Source organism: Chinchilla lanigera, unplaced genomic scaffold (assembly GCF_000276665.1).
Source record: "Chinchilla lanigera isolate Chin_1 unplaced genomic scaffold, ChiLan1.0 scaffold00001, whole genome shotgun sequence".
NCBI lineage: Eukaryota > Metazoa > Chordata > Mammalia > Rodentia > Chinchillidae > Chinchilla > Chinchilla lanigera.
Window position 1 is genome coordinate 489432 of NW_004955402.1, and position 20282 is coordinate 509713.

Sequence of the window (20282 nt, forward strand, 5' to 3'; positions counted from 1 at the left end):
CATGATCATTTCAGATGACAATATAGGATGGACTGCAGGACATACTCAGGCGCCACAGATTTATTAAACCCATTTGTAGTATTTAAATAATTCCTCCCTTAAAAATAAGTAGAACTTTTAAAATGAAAAAATGGTACTTCTTTCTGTCATACTTTTCTTATAAAACTGCCAGAATCCACAAAAGGTTTTTAGAATCACTGCATATACTTCTAATAGTAACAGAACTCGCCCCACGTGTAGGGATTTCTTTAGCTTCTTCACATTTCTACATAAAGTTCCAGGTGTACTTTCTGGGGCCTTCATCTTAGAGACCCATGGTCTTCATGGCAGGGGGACCTAGAACATCCTCACCCAACTCCTCACCTTAAAGAGGGGCAAAAGTCCAGGGGAAATTGCTGCTCCAGGCAAAGCTGGCATACAGTTGAGAACAACACTCCTCTGTCCTGAAAGCCATTCTAACTGTCCACAAATTAGTATTAAGCAGCCGGGGCACACCATGAGAAAGAAGGGAAAGGAGAAGAACAGTGAAGAATATGAGAATTTCTTCCATGCCGGCTTCTTGGATGCTGTGTGTTGAGCACATTTTCCTCTACCGTGCCTCACTGCAGTACCGTACCTGCCACAGAGCTGGCTGGCCGTGGACTGAAACCGTGAACCAAAACAAACCTCTCCCTTCAGTTGTGTGTTCTGGGTGTTGTGTCTCAGCAATGAGGAAAATGACTAAGATGTAACAAAAGACATGAAATTCCAGGAGAGTAAGTAAAACTAAACCTATACTGAGATTATAGTCAAGAAATTTGGACACTACCAAAGAAAGATAAAAAGTATTATTAAAACTATAACCTATAAAGAAATGATAAACTGACAGCAGAACCCTCAACACAGTAAGACAGTAAAAAAAAATTTTCCTGACCAAACTATTATTTAATTTACAAAGAAAAACAAAGGATGGATAACTTATTGTAATGATGCTTTACTGAAAGAATTAATAAAAGAAAACAAAACTAGAAAACTGAATTTCAAGATGGACACTAGAGTCATGAGAAAAGAGTAGAACACAATAGCAATGATAAATAATGTTAAGTGAAATAAACCAGACGCACCAGTTTAAAAAAAATGAGAATATCCTAATATTTATTACCTTCGAAAAATCAAGGAATTTTAAGAGCCTGAAATCCAAAAATCAATGGAATATCCTAGCATTTTCTGTGAATTCTTAAACTTATTTATGAAAATGCTAAGGAACCATAGGCTTAACAATCTGAATGATCTGATCCTAAATTTAGGACTAAAAGATAAATGTGCAGTCGTAACTTACAGGAGAACAAATCTGCTTCCCAGAGACTAAATTTAATCCACTTGGTAGAATAAACATTCCATTACTTAAAGGGCTACAGAAAGTCATTCTCAAATGTTCCCACTCTTTTAAAAACCTTACTTTTCACAGATACAATCTCAGTCACAAAATAAGGACCTATATACAGCCTTACATCTCAGCTGTGGAATCAGCCTTTTCTGTGAATTGGCAAAGTAGTCTACGCTAGTTATTTCTGTTAAAATTCATACAGCAACACTGACTCATTTAGTTCACACTTCTACCAGTCGCAGACCTGAAAGCTAGCAGCAATTCTGGTTCCATCGTTTCTGACGCTGAAGTCTACGGTGTGCTCTCGGTAGCAAGGACGTCTCAGTAAATGTACGTTGTGAACGACACAGTGGTCAGACTTAGCTGTTAGTGAGGTTCAAGTAAAGAATAGGGTTCTAAGTTATATAAATAATTCTATCATACCCGGTGTGTGTTTATATTTCCCAACAGATGAAAACAGAACTTTTACCAATTTACACACAAGTCTACACAGGCTGCTGCTGCACCAGGTATCCGGCTCCCTATAACAAAAGTACACAGCAGCTAAGATGGGAAACAATGACTAAAAGACGAAAACCCATGAACCAAGGGATTCAGGGAAAAGCGGGCAACATCTGCAACATGAGTTTTCAGGACTGGTCGCTGAGCTAGCCACCAGCCACCAAGCCGTGAGGCCCCCAAAGCCATAGTGGGTACACGCTATGCCACGGTAGCAAACCCCCATTCACCCACCAGGAACAGACTTTTCCTGCTCCTAAAGCTTCATCAAGGCTGCTTCACAACCGTGTGCAGGTTACCTAGACACCCCAGCTAGCAAGGACAAGGGTCGCCATGCTGCCATCTCCTGTATCGCCTCAGCCACCTGGAATACCAAGGAAGTGAGAACCACAGCATCCACAAATAACACTTCAGCTAGTTTTGAAGATAAAGCGTTGAGACGCTTCAGAAAGGAGATGGCATTAACCCTTAGGGCAATTCTTACACGTCAGCTTTCGCCAGCATGCCAGTGACACAGATGCACATGTTCTGCTGTGAGATTTCCAATGCAAGCGCACAAAGCAAGGCAGCCGAGAAAGACTAACACCAGCACTCCTTGCCTCAGCACACGCTGCCCAACCCACATAGCACCAAGGACACCTGACCTCAGCCAAGGCTGACATTTCTGGGCATAAATCTGAAATAAAAGTCAACTTAATCCAAAGGCTTATATTCTGTGTAACGAATTAAGTTACCCCACAAGCATTTAATAGACATCTGATCTTCAGCAATGCTACTAAAGCCACAGCTGCCCCCAGAAAGATGGCCAGATGATAACAGGGTGTTTGCCCACATAATAAGACTGACGTGGAAGACCCTCCCACCCCAGACGGTAATCAAGTTTGTTTAAAAACTCAGTCTGTTTAGTGGTACAGCCTACCACTCCCATTTTGGTGCAGATTATGTTAATATGTTTCAAAATCTCTGAGAACTTTAAGTAAAAATGTACAAGGTGCTCTTCAAAGTCCAAAGTACTCTGAGGCTTTAGACTTTGAGTCCTAAATCACCCCTTTCAGCAGCTTTCAAACCTACCCAACTTTCCACCAAAATCTTTTCAGTCATTTAATAGTAGAACTCTCTTAAAGACTCAAAACAGCAGGTTATACCACTTCTTTTCCACCTTTAAAGCCAACGAACAAATGAATTGTCTCTGTGGCTTTCTGTGTGAGGAGCCCTTCTTTCTAACTTCCAAGCAGCATGGCACACGGTGCTCCAAGGACATAGGGCAGAACCGCTGAGGAGCAATGTGAGGAATAAAGCGGCATCCACAGCCACAGGGCAGGGAGACGGTCTGAAAGCCACTGAGAGACAGGTGTGGCTCTGTGGCCGTCTTCAGGTCCTGAGGTCACTAGTTTCTCGTGGGTCTGAGTATCGTTTTATAATTAGGAAAAATAAAAAGCCTATCTTAAGGAGGGACATCTCTGAATATCAAATGTTTATAGAACTCTAAATCCATCAAAACCACACTTTCAAAGGCACTGATACAATGTTCCCTTCCTATGTCACTGCCCAAACAGAAATCCCTCCCTGCTACAGAGCCCACTCCTTGCACACCCTGCAAGACAAACACCACTTCAGCCAGTTCCTGTATGGTTCCCTCCTTTCAGGAGGCCCACCGCGAGTACAGGACAAACACCACCTCTTTGCTTCCTTTCAGGGGCCCCCCACAGGTGCAGCAGACTAAGTGCTGGGAGCTGCTGGGCAGGACACTGCCTAAGGCAGAGCGGAAGGGGCTCGGGTAGGATGAGGGTAGGCACCCTCCATGCCCTGCTAGCTGCCAAACAGACAGACTTTGGATCTTACACCCAAGACGAGCGGCATTAAAGGACCTGGAGCTCAAGGACGGTTACATCCCTAACACTTTGTATAAAAACTTAGTACATACAATGTGTGTACGCACTTGTGCACCTGAATTAGAAAGTCCAGCAGGATGGGTCTATGCAAAGGGAAAAACACCGGTGCAGCTGGTACCCTGAACAAGGAACAGGAAGGCACAAGAGGGGCCACTGGGTGCCCCAACCTTCATTCTTGCAGGGTCTCAGTGACGGTGAGGTGTGCAGACCTTGGGAGCCCGGCACCTGGCTGTGACACTCTCCTGTGCCTAAAGGCAGCAGACAGACTATCTGGACAACTGGAGCCACGGTGTCCACTCCACACTCATTACAGCTGCACCAACACAAATGCGGCAAAACCAAGGCCCGCGCAGCAGTGCCGGGGCCACCACGTTGCATGTCGCAGGTCTGATGATGTCCAGGGCTGGGAACCAGGATAAGCCTGCAGCCTGTTCATACCTCAGCTGCGGCCAGGGGCTCTGGAGCCACGCTCCCCACTTCACCTTTCACCCTGGTCACCGGAGAGAGACCGTCACCGGGGCTGAGCTGGCGGTGCTCTGCAAGCTACAGGGCCAGGAGACAAACCGTCACACCCAGCAATAGCCCCAGTGCCTACTTGTTGTGAAGGGCTGCCGCGCAGCTGACGGAGACAGAGAAAAGATCCACGGCCAAGGCCAGCCAGAAAGCACCCTCTTTTCATTAATGGGCTGCTTCTAGGGAAACACTCATCTACAGCGGAGTTTGTGTATCTGCCAGTGGCACTCAGAAAGGCCCCACCGAGAGGGAGGGCAGCGCCTGGCCTTGGGGCTCCGAGTCAGCTCTCGCCAGCCCCTCCCTAGCTGTGCGGCTCTGCTGAGCTCCACAGGGTGCCCACTGAGCCAGTGCATCCGGGCACTTGTTCCGAATGAAGCACATCCCGTGAGTGAGAAGAGGATAAAGCAACACAACAGACTGTCGAAGAAATACACACTGGGGAAGAGTGGGTACTGAGTCAATAAAATTTAGAGCTAAACAGGCAATTTGTTAATCACAACCAAATTAACATGTTTGATCAGAGAGTTCTTCTGGCTAGCAAAGGAGCTGTGTTATCACGTACGATTTCCAAAGTATGGGCAACCACTCTGAGGCCAGGTGGCTCCCCCATGGTGAAGGCCTGATTCCAGACCCTCGAATGGGACCAGGCGGCTCCCCGAGGCCGAGGCCGAGGCCACACTTCACCCTGGACACCTCTAGCTGGCTGCGCATCACGCTCAGCACTGAGGCTCTAGAGTTAAGCCCTGCTTTCCACTACAGAACGGATGTTAGCCTGGGTCACACATCTGAGCCACACTCTCTTCACGTGCAAATGGGAAGCAGCACAGGAAGACCAAGCATACAATACACGCAAAATGATCTTGGCAACAGAGGCTCCACAGGCGTCTTAGTGCTCACACCTTTTACCTGTGGTGGGTTACTTTATTTTTTATGACTTTGGTAACTTCCTCCCTGCGAATCCCACCTTTATTGGTTCTCTGGACTGAGGTTTCAGGAGCAAGAGCCACAGTGTAGAGGGTGCTGCTTTACACGATGTAACACGAGCAACTTTAGGCCATAAGAGACTATTACATTCCTTGATGACTTGTTTCTAGTAAAGAAAGCAACCTTTGCTGCCTGGCTTTACACAACCTGCCACCAACCTCAGATATGCTCTCATAAAGCTCCTCTTCAACTCAAGCCTGCATCCTGGCTTTTGAGAAGAGCTAAGATACAAAAAAGACATTCGGTGCCCTGCTAGGCGGTGTCCTCCCAAAAAGTTCTCCATGTTGCAGGTGCCACTGTCCCCGTAAGTCCCTAAGTGTGGTATCCAGTCCGCAAGCAACAAGCTTGTGTCCCCTCTGAAGTGCACGCAGAATGGCCCGGGACCCTGTCCTTTCTCACACCATGCACATCCAGAGGCCAGAGCCACCAGGCTGATGCTGTGTTTTGAGGTCTGTGTGAGCGGCTACGTGCGTTTCCCCGTCGTCCACCTGCAGATGGTCAGAGACCACAGACCACTGGGGCTGGAGAGACCCCGAATATGAAGTAAACCAGCACTCTTACTTCAGAGTGCAGACATGTCCAGAAGAATGGAGACACTGTAGCCCAGTGTTATTAGAATCAGACTGCCTGGACCCAAATCCCAGTGCCACTAACCTCCTGCTGTGACCTGTGGAAAGTTACTTACCCTATGTCACCATCTGCATGCTTAAAATGTGCAGATAGCAGTGCCATTCATGGGGATATTTTAAGGATAAAATGATATGATTCATGTAAAGAATTTACAAGACTCCCAGATATATAATATAGATACACAATTAAGTTTGAGCCAAACCATGATGCAATTGTTTGGCTTAACAATTCCCAAACTAACTCCTGTCCTATTTGGAACATGGTTTATTTTGCACAAATGTTGTAAAGTCACAAAATTAAGCACCCTTGAACATCATATCCGTGCTGCTATGCAGAGATCTTTGTCCTCAGCCATGTAGGTCCCCAGTGGCCTGGACGCCTTCATAGCACACAAGGTCATAAAGTGCAGCACCGCACAACTCAGAAATGTAAAAGAGCCCTGCAGACTCTTAATGGTTCACAAATACAAATGTAAGGTCATTTGTGAAGCTCAGACTTAAAACGCATTCCAGCTGCAGCGCTTGCTACAAGCTTCCAGCATTGGTGATGGATGCACACAGGACAGTATCTCAAGCCGCAGAATCTGCTGATTAACCCATTCCTCTGTTTAGATGGAATTTCTGCCTTCTGGTCTTGAGCCCCAAGCACACAGATCTAAGGGGGAGGGGGCCAAATAAGCCCTGAGGCTGGGGTCATGCATGGCCAGCTCAACCCCTGGTTCTCAGTAAGCACTCCATAAACATTTCAGAATGAATATTGAGTAACTAAAAATGCTCTGAAAATAGACTACCGGCTGGCAAACAGGACCAGTAAACTGTAACTCACAGCGTGTATTGATTTGCTGTGGTTGTGCCGCATCTCAGCTTTCGGTGTGCACAAGTACAGGTTGCCTGCGGGTGGGATGATGACACCCACTGAGAGTGCCTACAGTGGACCAAGGACCCAGAGACCGCAGAGGGGAGGCCGCAGACACAGCAAGCGGAAGCCAGTCTGACGGTCATTCTGGGCCACTGTGAGGTAAGTGAGCAAATGGATGAATCCTGTGTCACTTGATATTCATGTAACTGCTTAAGGCCAGTGTCACAGGAAGGAGCAGACATCTCTGCAGACACAGAATTGAAGGGCGCAGACCGAGAGGTCTGTTTGCACTGCTGGATTACACAGAGGGGATGTGATGAGTCCTCTGGGCTCAGGAATGAGGAGATGACAGACACTGAGAACCACAAACCACTAAAACCGAAAGTGCTGCTATTCTTAGAAAAGGAAACAGAGAGCAAAACCAGGACTTCAAAGGTGTCAGCACTGGGATAATCCATTCGTACACCTTGCAAGACCAGCAACCAATGTGGGTCCAATGCTGTTATGGTTTGGGGGTATTTTGCAAGGTGAAACAAGACAATACAGGACACATATTTTATAAGATTATTTATAATAGTCACCCAAAGAATGATATACAAGAGAGTGCAGCAAATCTGTCCACACACTAAGACCAAGGAAACTAGCCAAGAGCCTGGATCCCACAGAAATGTCCTGCATGAGTCCTGCTGAAGACCTAGAGCTCATAACAATGCCTCCCATGAGTCCAACTGGAGGCCCAGAGTCCATACAATATCTCATGCAGGCCTGTTTCACGGATCTGCTTCGAAGGCCCAAACGTCAGTGGTGGAATCTAGGAAGTCTGTGCCAGCAGGATGAAGGATCTGTGCCAGCAGGCTGAGGGATCTGCACTGGAGCCAGGAAGCTATGCTCAGAAGAACCAGAGCTCCCCCAAAAGGTACCACAGCCATCCTCAGCAACAGTGAGATCCCGCGCTCCTCTGATGATCAAGATGGCCAAGTTCCCATCAGGAAAGTCAATGCAACAAGCTTTTCCAGAAACCGGCAGTGCACCATCTTTCGCTCTGGAGCCAGGAAGCAGTGCTCAAAGTGAGGACCAGAGCTCCCCCAAAGTGAACCAAAGCCATTCTCAGTACCAACGAGGTCCTGAGCTCCTCGGAGAATGTAAACAGCCAAGTTCATCAGGAAAGCCAGCATGACGAGCTCCTCAAAACAACCAACAGCTCCTTACAGCTTCTACCAGCTCCTGACAGTCTCTCTCTACTCCCAATAGCCTTCTTCTTCTCCAGTTCTGCCTCTTATGCTGCTGGCAGCAGTCCCCAGGTGGGCCTCACACACCCAGCACCACGCTTACTCAGTTCATCTGGGGGTTATAAGTTGATCACCAGTTATCAATCCACTACAAATGCCAAAGGCCACCTGTTATAGGGGGACCACAGCACACCTGCTACAGGGGGGCCACCACAGCACACCTGCTACAGTGGGAGGGGGCTCCAACTCAGCACCTCCTACAGTGAGGGCCACCACAGCACACCTGCTACAGTGGGGGCTGCCACAGCACAGCAAGGAGAGAGGCAGGAGCACAATACACCCCCTCCACGCCCCCTGAGTCCTGAAAACTCTCCAGGGAACTGGCCAGGCAGGGCAGGATGGGACAGAGAGCTTCCACCAAGCAGCCAGGTCAGCCCCTCGCTGACAGATGTACAGCCACCAGGCACTGAGGCCTCAAGTCCAAGCAGCAGCCCCGAGAAGGGGAGCTCTCAGCCAGCTGCAAGGGTTGGCAGAGCCTGTCCTGCTAACCCAGAGGTGCTGTACACCAGCCCCAAGCCAGTCCTCAGTGCCCTATGGGCCCTGCAACTCTGGGAACACAGGCAATGTCCCAGATAGCCCTGACCACAGTGGAGGGACATCTGCCACCAGCCAGACTGTCACACATGTCCTCTGCAGAGCAGACCTGTGCTGCAGACAGACGCCCACAAATCCCACTTGTGGTAAGGAAAGCTAAGTGGAGAAAGGCCATTACCCTAGTCCACTGCCCACCTTAATGAACAAATGCAAACGATAGTACTTTCTCAGGTTGTAAGCGCCCATGTGTTTTGGAAATTTGAATAAACCCTTATCTGAGAGAAATGATACCCTGAGAGGCAGAATCGGGCATTTCCATGACTTGGGGCCCTGGGCTGTACCGTCACAGAGACCTCCATGTCAGAGAAGTCCCCAAGCATCTCAAGTTGAGCCACAGGCAAATTTCAATTTCCTGTGGTCAGGGATGAAAACAATGGCAAAGTGACCCCTGAAAGAACCTTTTCCTGGGATTCACAAAGAGTTTGCATAAAGATGTGCCTGATGTTCAAGGAGTCTACTTCATGGCAAACAATAAAGCTACCTACAGAAGGGCTATGCTGCCTCAGCGCTGAAGGCCACATGTGCACCCTCCTGCCCCGAGCCCCCTTGAGCTCCTGTGGAGGATAGCAAGGGCGGGTACCTGAAAGCCAGCCTCCTGCGTCACAGCCCAGGCCTTTGGCTTAAAGGTCCTCCTGCTGAGCTGCAGGAGAGAAATGCAAGAGAAATGTAAACCGGGGTGGGGAGGGGGTATTATATTCCCCAGGTAACCATACAGTTAGGAAACTGAACATGATTCCCCTGGGATGTCCACATTCAGAGCCTGGCACAGAGCACACCCTGGGACCTGAGTCCTGCTTGTCCTCTGGCCTCTGAGTGACAGTGACAACAGTGATGCTGACTGTACATGATGCTGAGCTGTGCGAGTCCTGGCCCATGTAACCTATCGTGCAAGGAAGAAACTGGCTCTAGGAGGTCACGGGGCTGCTCCACGCAACGAACCAAGTGTCAGTCAGCACTCCTTCACGGTAACAAGCACCCGAGATCACCGACCTGCGAAGAGAAGATGTTCGCCTTGGCTCTCACTTCTGTAAAGCTCCAGTCAGAGGTCCACTAGCCCCACTGCACAACCCTGCGGTGGCAACCATCGGCCAAACCACACACCCTGAGGCCAGAGAGCAAAACAGCAAGGAGATGGAGCTGACGTTCTTGTATCTCCTTCAGGAGCGTCCACCCACGGCCAGAAGACCTTCCCGGGCCGCCTCCTAAGGGCCCACAGCTCCCAAGGGTGCCACAGAGTGCAGCCCAAGCTTTCACATGAGGGCCTCTGAGAACACCGCAGACCCAACCACAGCACCGTCCTGTCCTGGCGGAAAGGACATCGGGTCTCAGCCTCCTGACCCCAAACCCCTGCACCAGAGACCTGCCCTGAGGCCTGGCACTCGACTTGCTCACCTGTGTTTCCTTTCTACCAGCACAGAGCAGGCACAAGAGAGGGCTCCAGAGGATTGCAGAGCAAAGGCAGCCTGCCCCACTGTCCACCTCTGTTAAGAAAAATGTGTCCAGCTGTCACCAGAGCGGCGTGGCCAACCGCCCATCAGCACAAACAGGGAAGCCTCGCAGAGGCCAGAAAGGGTGCTGCTCTTTTCTGTTTTATGGTGGTTTTTTCCACAGGCCAACTGTACTCATTCATAGTACAAATTCAAAATTTCATGGACAACCTAGTAAATACTGCAGATGTTACACCACTTCCTCCAGGGCTCAGTGAACACCGGACATCAAGTGAATTCTGCTGGTGCTGAATGAGCAGAATTCCCACAGCTCTAAGGACTGACTTCTGGACTCTATCAGAGACACGACTCCTTTTCCAAAGTCAAGTTTAACCATGAAGTTTTCTGTAAAAGACAGCATTCTTGGAAAATTACTTCCAGTGCCTGGTCCCAGACATTTGAGGTCACTGAGGCTGGAACTGATCACTCTAGAGACAGTTAAAGGATCAATCTGGTCAACCTAGAGCTTGATGCACGTTTAGAAAAGCTGAGGCTCAGACTCCTGGAGAAGCTTTCATTAATTTTCTATCAGTTAAATACAAAAATAGCTGGGCTTTAAAGAAGAGCCTTCACATTTCAGTGAGCAGTAGACATCTCCAAGCCTCTCTTCTCAGCCAGTGTGGAAATCACTTCATTCCCACTTGCTGGGCACTGTGGGAAGACAGCTCCTTTGCGACAGGAGAACTCGGGGCCAAGCACGCCCTGGCTTCCAACCTTGCTTGTGACCAGGGCACGGTTTGGGGACCCAAACTCCCCGCCCCTGTGCACCTACTGGCCTGACCTGAGCTACAACCCCAGACAGCAGGTCGAGCAGAGCCTCCCTTGCTGGACAGCCTTGACAGATGCAGTCTGTAGTGGCCCTGCCCCGTCTCGCAGGCCAATATTACCACACACCAGAAGAAACAGCAGTTCCAGGAAGCCAAGAAGGAGAGGGATCAATGACAGTTTTCCCTAATAACTGCTTATAGATAATGAAGAAAAAGTTGAGAAGCTGAGAAGCTGCCAGGAAGAAAGTGGTCAGCCACATGTGCAAGTTGGTACACAGTTCTCAGCTATAGAACACCTACCAGTGCCAGGTAACAGTCTACACACCACATCCACAAAATCAAGACAGAATTCACACCTCCAAAGAGCTCACCATCTATACACAGGCACCGTCACATAACGTAACCCATCTTATCATGACCATAATTCGTATCTAATTCTGCCTGTCCTGCTAGAATTCAGGCCCATGTGCCAGAGGTCCCAGCTGTCCTGCCACGGCTGTCTTCTCAAAGAAGCAGCCCCTGCCAGCACTCAAACAGAACCCTTAGCGTAAAGAGGGAATGAATGAATTTAAACACTGAGGTACCTATCAGAGATGCTCAGAGCATCCATAGAGCAGGGAAGCATTCAGAGGAAACATCTCTTAACCTACATCCTGAAGTCTGGCAGGAATTTTTCAGAGAGAGAGAGAACACTCCACTGTGCATATACACAATCAATATTTTCTTTATCCATTCACCCGCTGATGGTCATCTAGACTGTGTCTAGCGCTTAGTTATTATTAGTTGTGCCACAAGAAACATGGGTATGAATGTATCTCTATAGTACACTGTCATTAATTCTTCTGGGAAAGAGTGACATAGAAGGAACGAATGGGATCTCTATTGTTTGACTCTGAGGAACCTTAGTGCTGATTTCCACACTGGCTGTACTAATTTATACTTCCACCAACACTGGAAGTGGGTTCCTTTTCCTCAGCACCCTTACCAGCATCCATATCCATTGCTTTTTGTATTTGTGATAATAGCCATTACAACTGGGGTGAGATGGAATCTCAGGGTAGCTTTGAATTGGGTTTTCCTAATGGTGAAAGATGTTGAAAATTTTTTCATGTACTTTTTGGCCATTTGTACTTCTTCCTTTCAAAATTCTCTCTTCAGTTGATACATGTGCCTATGTATCAAGTGGGTCTTTATACCCAGGATCATGCCATCTACAAATACAGATAATTTGACCTCTTCCTTTCCTGTTTATATCCCTTTTATTCATTTCTCTTTCCTGACTGGTCTGGCTAAAGTTTCAAATACTATGCTGAATAGGAGTGGTGAAAAGAGACACCCTTTTCTCATTCCTGATTTTAGAGGAAATGCTTTCAGGGTTTTTTTCCCATTTCACTATACTGGCTGTGGGTCTGTCATATATAGCATTTATCAATTTGAGAAAAGATACTTCTATGCCTATTTTCTTAAAGGTTTTTATCAGGAAAGGATTGTGAATTTTGCCAAAGGCTTTTTCTGTATCTGTTGAGCTGATAATATGGTTTTTATCCTTGCTTCTCCTTATGAGGTGTGTTGCATTATTGATTTACATACATTAAACCATTCTGGCTACCCGGGATGAAACCAGCTGAGTCCTGGTGCATGACCTTTTTAATGTGTTATTGAATTCTATTGGCAAAAATCCTACTGAGGATTTCTGTGTCTATATTTACCATGGATATTGGTCTGTCGTTTCTTTCCTTTTTTTGAGTCTTTACCCACTTTTGGCATCAAGGTAATGCTGGCTTGACAGAATGAATTTGGAACTCCCCTTTATATTTCATGGAAAAATTTGAGAAGCACTGGTGTTAGAGCTTCTTTAAGAAGAGCTGGTGAAATTCAGATGCAAACCAATTGGGTCCTGGGCTTTCCCTAGTTGGGAGACTTTTTATTCTTATTTCAATCTCACTGCTTGTTTTTGATAATGTTTAGAATTTTTAATATATCCTTGACTCAATTTCGGTAGGTCACAGATGTCTAGAAATTTAACAATTTCCTCTAGACACTCCAATTTATTGGAATATAAGTTTTCAAAATAGTTTCTAATAATCTCCTTGATATCAGTGGTGTCTATCACTCTTTCACCTTTTTCATCTCTAATTTTATTAATGTGGATCTTCTCTCATTCTATAAGTTTGGCTAAGAGTTTATCAGTTTTCTTTATCTTTCCAAAGAGCCAACTCTTTGATCCTTTGTATTGTTCTTTTAGTCTAGGTTACAGTAACTTTCACTTTGATCATTATTTTTTGTCATCTATTGAATTTGAGTTTGTATTTGTCTTGTTTCCCTAGGATCTTCAGATTCATCATTAGATTATTTATTTGGGATCACTCTTTTTCTAACATAGGCACTCATAAATTTCCTGTGAAACCACTTCAATGGGTCCTTCAAATTCTGATACGTTGTTTAGTATTTTCATTATCATTTGATTCTAAGGAATTTTTAATTTCTTGCATGATTTCTTGTGTATTAGTCAGTCTTCATGTGTCTATGTTTCTATGGGGTTTTTTGCTGTTGATTTCTAGCTTCATTCCATTATGATTTGATAGGCTGCATGAGATTGTTTGAATTGTTTTGTGTTTCTTAAGACTTGCTTTAAGGCCTAAAATATGTTCTGTTTTGGAGGAAGTGTCATGGGCTGCTGAAAATAATTATTCTAAGGCAGTTAGATAGATGCCTGTTAAGTCTATTTGACCTACAGTGCAGTTTAACTATGATGTTTCTTAATTTTTTTGTCTGGCAGACCTATCTTCTTACACAGTGGCATGTTGAAGTCACTCACTATGATTAGTATGGATTCTACATGACCCTTTATATCAAATGGTATTTGTTCATGAAACTGGGTACACCAATTCTCAGTGCATAAATATTTACAACTGTTATTACTTCTTTGTGAATTGTTCCCTTTACTAATGCATAATGGCATCCTCTGTCTCTCCTAATTGAGTTTAAAGTCTACTTTGTCAGATATAAAGATAGTTATTCCTGTTTGATTTTGGTTTCTAGCTGCCTGAAGTACCATTTGCCATCCTTTCACTTTTGGTTTGTATATGCCTCTGCAGATGAGATGTGTTTCTTGCAGGCAACATAAAATTGGGTCTTTTTTAATGCAATCTGCCAGTCTATGTCTCTTAATTGGAGAATTAAGACCATTTATATTAAGTGCTAGTATTAAAAGGTATATACTAATTCCTCCCTCTTTTTTCTTTTTTTTCAGTATTTGAGTCATTCCTGATTATCATTCATTTATGTACTTTCCCAATGAGATTTAGTCTTTCCTTTGGTCTTGTGGTTGTGATTATCTTCCTCTTCTAGAATTTACTTCAGTACTTTCTGCAATGCTGGCTTAGTAGTCACAAATTTCATCAGTTTATACTTACTTTGGAAGATCTTTATTTCTCCCTTGATTTTGAAGGGCAGCCTTGTGTAATCTTCAGTTGGCAATTATTTTCTTTCAGGGCTTGAAATATATCATTCCAAATCCTCCTGGCCTTTAGTTTCTGTTGAAAAAATCTGCTATTATTCTCATGGATTTTCCATCATAAGTGATCTGGACTTCTAATAGCTTTTAACAATCTTTTCTTATTCTGAAGTTTTGGCAATTTGACTGTAATATGTCATGGAGAGGTTTCTGTTCATGTCTATTTGGGATTCCAGTACCTGAATATCCACCACAATCCATACATGGGAGAAATATCTGCTATAGTTTCAGTGAATATGTTTTCTATGCCATTTGGCTGTACCTCCTCAGTCTCCTCAGGACTAGTAAGTCTTAAATGTATTCTTTTAGAGTTGTTCCAGAGTTCCTGAATAACCTTTTCATTTTTATTCTTTGTCCTTTATAACAGTCTGAATATTTAATATACCCAGCCACTTTGTCTTCAAACTCCGATATTCTTGATTCATCTATCTTATTGTTGAAATTTCAATTGAGTTTTTTAATTTGCCTAATTGATGTTTTTCATGTCCAGAAAATCTGTTTGGTTTTTTTTAGTACTTGTGTTTACTGAAGTGGGCTCTTTCATATCCTGCATTCTCCTCCATAATTCATTCAGCTATCTGTATCTTTTTTAAGTTCACTGATTATTTTAATAACTGATTCACTCAGTTGATTATTTGTATCTGCTCTCATCTCAATAATTTTAACTATCAGTTTTCAGAGTTTCATCAACTTCAAAGTATCAGTGGGGTCAGTTCTGCAGGAATTAAGAATTTGTGAAGGCATCTTACTGCCTTGTTCATGATTCTTGTGTTTTCTGTGTTGAAGTCTGCAGATCATTTAGAATGAGAAGCCATCAGCTCCCAGACTTTGGCTGGTCCAGCAGTGGTGTTCCCAGACTCAGACCCCTCACCCTACACTGCAGCACCTCACAAAGACTAACTCTTTTCCCGTCAGAATGTTCAAGCTGCCACTGTTTTGTCTGCATGTCCCTCCACCTAGCCGAGTGTGCTCTATTCCGGCCAGGTTTCACACCATCTGGCTACTGTGTGTGGTGGTGGTGAAGGAATCTTTTTAACAAGTGGCTTTTTCTTTGTGACATACCTAGGCTGTGGATGTCCCACAGCACCCATTCAACCTATTCAAAGTACTAAGTCCAATCTCCAGCACTGCTTTGCAAGGACAGAACAACAGTAATAGCAACATCTAAAGAATGAATTATACATCAACATATATTTTTAAATCTATTTTAAAAGTTCCATATTATTTTACCAGTACAGGAAAACAGAGAGAGTAATATTGTAAGGAAGGATAGGAGAGGAAAAAAGGCCAAAGAAACCCCCCAAATTAGGCTTTAATGATAATATTTATACACATGGAAAGGAGGGAAGGAGAAGAATCTGAAAGCATATGAGAGGGGGAGAAAAGAAAAAAGGGACTATAAATAAAAAGTGACAGAAGATACAGGGAGATTGGGTCCAATTAGTGAATTAGCAGAAATACAGAATTATAAAACCCTATGAAACAACACTTGGTGTGAGAAAACAGGACAAAACAAGGTAACACACAATAGAACCAAAAGCAGTAACATTTATGCATATCTACACACACACACATACACACATCTAATACTGCTCTTGTGGAATCTTTATACTACAGACAATTATTCCCCTTGCACTTCTATTGTTGAGTGTCACCTCATAAAAGGAGGAATATGAAAACTTTTTTTAGTCCAGAGTTTTCCTTCTCACTCTGTCCAAGTAGGAAGAGTTGTTTAGGACACCCAAAGGCTGAGCTCAACCCTGCCATGGTTAAATGGGTGATCATGTGGGCTTCTCAGTAATGGGACTGGATCACACTCAACATCTAAGTTTTTCTATACTTAGGAATGAAGGTTGGGTGGTCTACCAAAACTCATTCTCGTATTTACAGACAGGTCCCGACTGTGAGTCAAAGATCTGGAAATCACGGGCCATGCTCGTGGAGAGCTGGCTGGTATCTGTGTAATACAATTACTGTAAGTGTCCCCTGAGCAGGGCACATGGTAGGGAGCACAGGGTCTGCTCTGGAATGAGAAGCCATCAGCTCCCAGACTTTGGCTGGTCCAGCAGTGGTGTTCCCAGACTCAGACCCCTCACCCTACACTGCAGCACATCACAAAGACTAACTCTTTTCCCGTCAGAATGTTCAAGCTGCCACTGTTTTGTCTGCATGTCCCTCCACCTAGCCGAGTGTGCTCTATTCCGGCCAGGTTTCACACCATCTGGCTGCACCACAGGGCTTTTCCACCCCAGAGTACGGTCTCTTGCAAGCCAGGCACGGGAGCGCTTCCTCCAATCCCATGATGTTAGTTTACTGTGTCATCATCACCACTCTCCCAGGCCCAAGCTAACAGAGAGGGTGCCCACTGTGTCCAGCAGAGAAGTGGCTCTTATATCCCGGAGACATAAAAACGCAGGGGTTTTGTGTTCTTCCACACCACTCTGAAGCAGCACAGGAAGTTACTTAAGATGCTCCCCATACCAGTTCTAAGTCTGTCTCCAGCTTGTTCTGAGGCTAGGGACCCTCCACCTGATATTTAATCCATAGGGAAAGGCTGGGAATTATCACCCTATCCCTGATCACTTGGCTGAACCAAGTTTGTTTTGCTTACTGGCAAAGGCATCACTCACAAGCATACCCTGGATTTCCTCTTAACACCTAGTGCAAGGGGAACTCCCCTCCCCTCTGAGCAGCCACTCACGCAGTGCCAGTGCGGCTTCCTACTTAACTTTCTAATTACCAGTATTTGGGGGGTTCGCCTGGTTGCTTGAGCTCTCAAGTTGCAATCCAGCTGTTTCCTATGGGTTCCCTATCTCCTGACAGAGCTGTGTCCTTTTTGGACAAACACTCTGAAACTATCTGTGTGTGATGGTTTTAGTACCCACGAATAGATCTTACCCATACCAACTGACTTCCTACTTTCCTTATTCCTCTATATGCTTTAACAGGAATTATTCTGTAAGGGAGAGTTTTCCCTTCCCTTCTACCATGATGTTATGCTTATGAACAACCTAAATTTCTCTAATCCAAGAATGAAATGCTCCATTAAGAATTAGTGTATGTAACGTTCATGCTGTAATATACATTATAAAATCTGTAAATGTTCTAGAACCAAATGATGAAACAGTGGCTGCACAGAGAAACTCTGAAGAATGCTCAGTCCCATAGCACATACAATGGGCTAACAACTAGGCCTGTGAGTAACTTAGTCTCCCTGTGTGTCTCAACATGAAATAAGAGGCCGGGCTCTTCAACAGCCTATAGGCAGAGTAACCACAAACGCAGTGAAGAGTCATCCTTCATCAGGGACAGATCCCGACAGGGCAGTCAAGCATTTCAGTGTCCCCAGTGGCTCACCCACAGCACTGTGAGAGGCATGGCTCATCGTGCTAAGACGACAGTGAGTTACCTCCCTAGTGAAAGAAAACAGTGCAATGAAGTCAGGAAGGTAAAGCAGAAAGCAGGCATACACCCACTCATCACAGGCAAAAACTTTCCTGGGGTTTTAAAGGCAGTTTCACACTTCTGAAGGCTTAGCCGGGCATGGTGGCTCACACCTGTAACCCCAGCACTCGGGAGGCTGAGGCAGGAGGATCGTTGCGAGTTCGAGACCAGCCTGGGCTACAAAGTGAGCTCAAGGCCAGCCTGAACTGCATACTGAGACCCTGTCTCAAAAGGAGAAAAAAAAAAAAAAAAAACATTTCTGAAGGCTGAGTAGAACATTCTCAGAGCTCCTCTGTGCCCACACAAAGGGAATAACCAGGTTCAGCAGAGTGACTTTAGGCTAATTTCTACTGATTAAACAAAGTAATCCATATTGACAGTATATAATTTACAAAACAATACGCTTTTGTAAAACTAAAGAAGCAGAATAAAAAAGAAGATAAAGAAAAAAGACTACAGGGAAGAAAAGAACAGGTATGCTAACTTCCCGACCAGAAGGAAACACTGCTAACAGGCTCGCGCTTTACTGACCACTTCTCCCTCTGGGCTCACACCTCGCCTCCTCTGCTTCTGTTTACACACCCTGCTCAGTCACACCCAAAGTGGTACAACTGTAAGACGCCACGTTACGGGCCCACAAGAGAGAAAGCAAAACTGGCAATCACAAGGCCAGGTCAGCTGGGACTCGATTCTCAGCTCCACAGATGTGGAAATAGGGAGGGGCTACGCTTCAGAGCGACTATGGCTGCTTAGCCCTCCACATTATTTTTTTAATCAGATTTTATTGGTAGACTTTAGGCATACATAATGATCATATTCATCGAGAGAATCTGTACCTGTACATGATATAACTTAATTTTTCCCCTTCCCCTACCCTCCCTGCAACCCTTCCTCCTCTCCCCATTTACAAAAGCTTTGCTTCCAGCTTCCATTTACTAAAACTGCTTTCCAACACCTTTCAACGGCTGTACTTTTCCCCCCAGCACTGGAGATGTAACCCAGCACCCTGCACACACTAGGCAAATACTCTAACCTGAGCTGTGTCTCCAACATGCAGTCTTACACACCCTGCAAAATTACCCCTACCAAAAAGTTCACTCACTCGCTTAACCCGTATTTACAGAGCCCCTACTTGGGGAAGAGTTCTTGGAACAGTCTGTGCAGTGAGATCCTCCCGGCCCTCAGGAATGTGGGACACAGACAGTAGGAAAAACACACATGCACATAAGTAGGTGCCAGCAAGGGTGTGAGGAAAGGCCTGCAGGGTAGGACCCTCTCACTACACAAGCTGTCCGGGGCAGTGACCAGGCTCCCCTGTCTGATCAGGGGTGGCTCTGTGAGCTCTCGGTGGATATTACCATCACCATCTTGCATGAAGTAGCTCCCACCCAGGCTCAGCAGCCCCAGGAAACCTGACGTGACCTGTAAAAGTCAGCTGAAATAGAAAAGGACTTGAGGAACAAAGCCTTGTCTTGTTCACCTTCCCTCCTGTCACAGCATTAAAGCGGAGTGGCTCTGTGGGCGCGGGAACCCGTGGGTGAAAGTTATTCAAGGCAATCGCTTCACCCTTAATCACTGTGAGAAAGAAAGGGACTGACACTCTCCGCTGAGCTCCTCACTGTATATCTCTAACAGTAAATGGAATGAGAGGGCACGTGTCAGATTGGCCTTCCCAGGGGTAGCACCTCGAGCTAAGCAGATTACACACAGCCATAACCACAGCTGTGTGCATGTCACAGGAGTGAGGCAACAAAGGCCTGGGGTCTCCTCTCTGGCCCTCAGGTCACCCATAATGCTCAAGAAGAAACAGTCAGCGGAAACCCACACCAGCACACTGCCATCGTTCATTACTCTGTTCTGCAGCACACCGGACAGTGTTGGACTCACGGGCCTATGAAACAGCTGATGCCAGCAGTTTGGGCTATAAGTTGCCATTAATAAACAGTCAGTTTATTTTATTGCTAGGTCAATGTCTGGTCTCCAAAGGTCATGAACTCAAATCCACCATCATCTGCAGTTGCACCTGACCTTAGCCTCTGACCATCATATTTCTACCAGCAGGAACGCAGAGGCCAGCACTGCCCCCCTGACTTCCCAGCGCAGGGGGACATTCTGAAACCACCAAAGGCAGGAGCATGGCCACCAGGAGAAACCACGTGCTGCGCAGTACCTCCAGGCGCCTTTCGGAAGCAGGCAGAAGGGTGAGTTCCAGAGCAGGCTGCTCAGCTTGAGGGGAAAGCACTTTTCCCAGAAAGAAAAGCACCCAACATTCCAAGACCCCACTTGGCAGAAACGACAGGTGTCTTCCTCAGCGTACTGTTTTGTGGCTAGCAATATCAGATGTTCCATCCTCTCTGTAACAAAGAAAATGCCAAGGTAGCATCATTCACCTCACTGCTGAAGAGAAACAGCTCCCAGCTTCTACCTGTTTCTGAAGTATCAG

The 20282-nt window shown here is 45.7% G+C and overlaps 1 protein-coding gene across 1 annotated transcript in view; it reads right to left on the bottom strand.

Annotated features, from left to right (window-relative positions):
- Positions 1-19445, bottom strand: part of Ldlrad4 (low density lipoprotein receptor class A domain containing 4) — a gene marked incomplete in the record, with an annotated part of 124700 nt that extends 105255 nt beyond the window's left edge. Inside the window, 1 exon segment of the mRNA XM_013512658.1 lies at positions 19320-19445.
- Between the last annotated feature and the right edge of the window lie 837 nt (positions 19446-20282).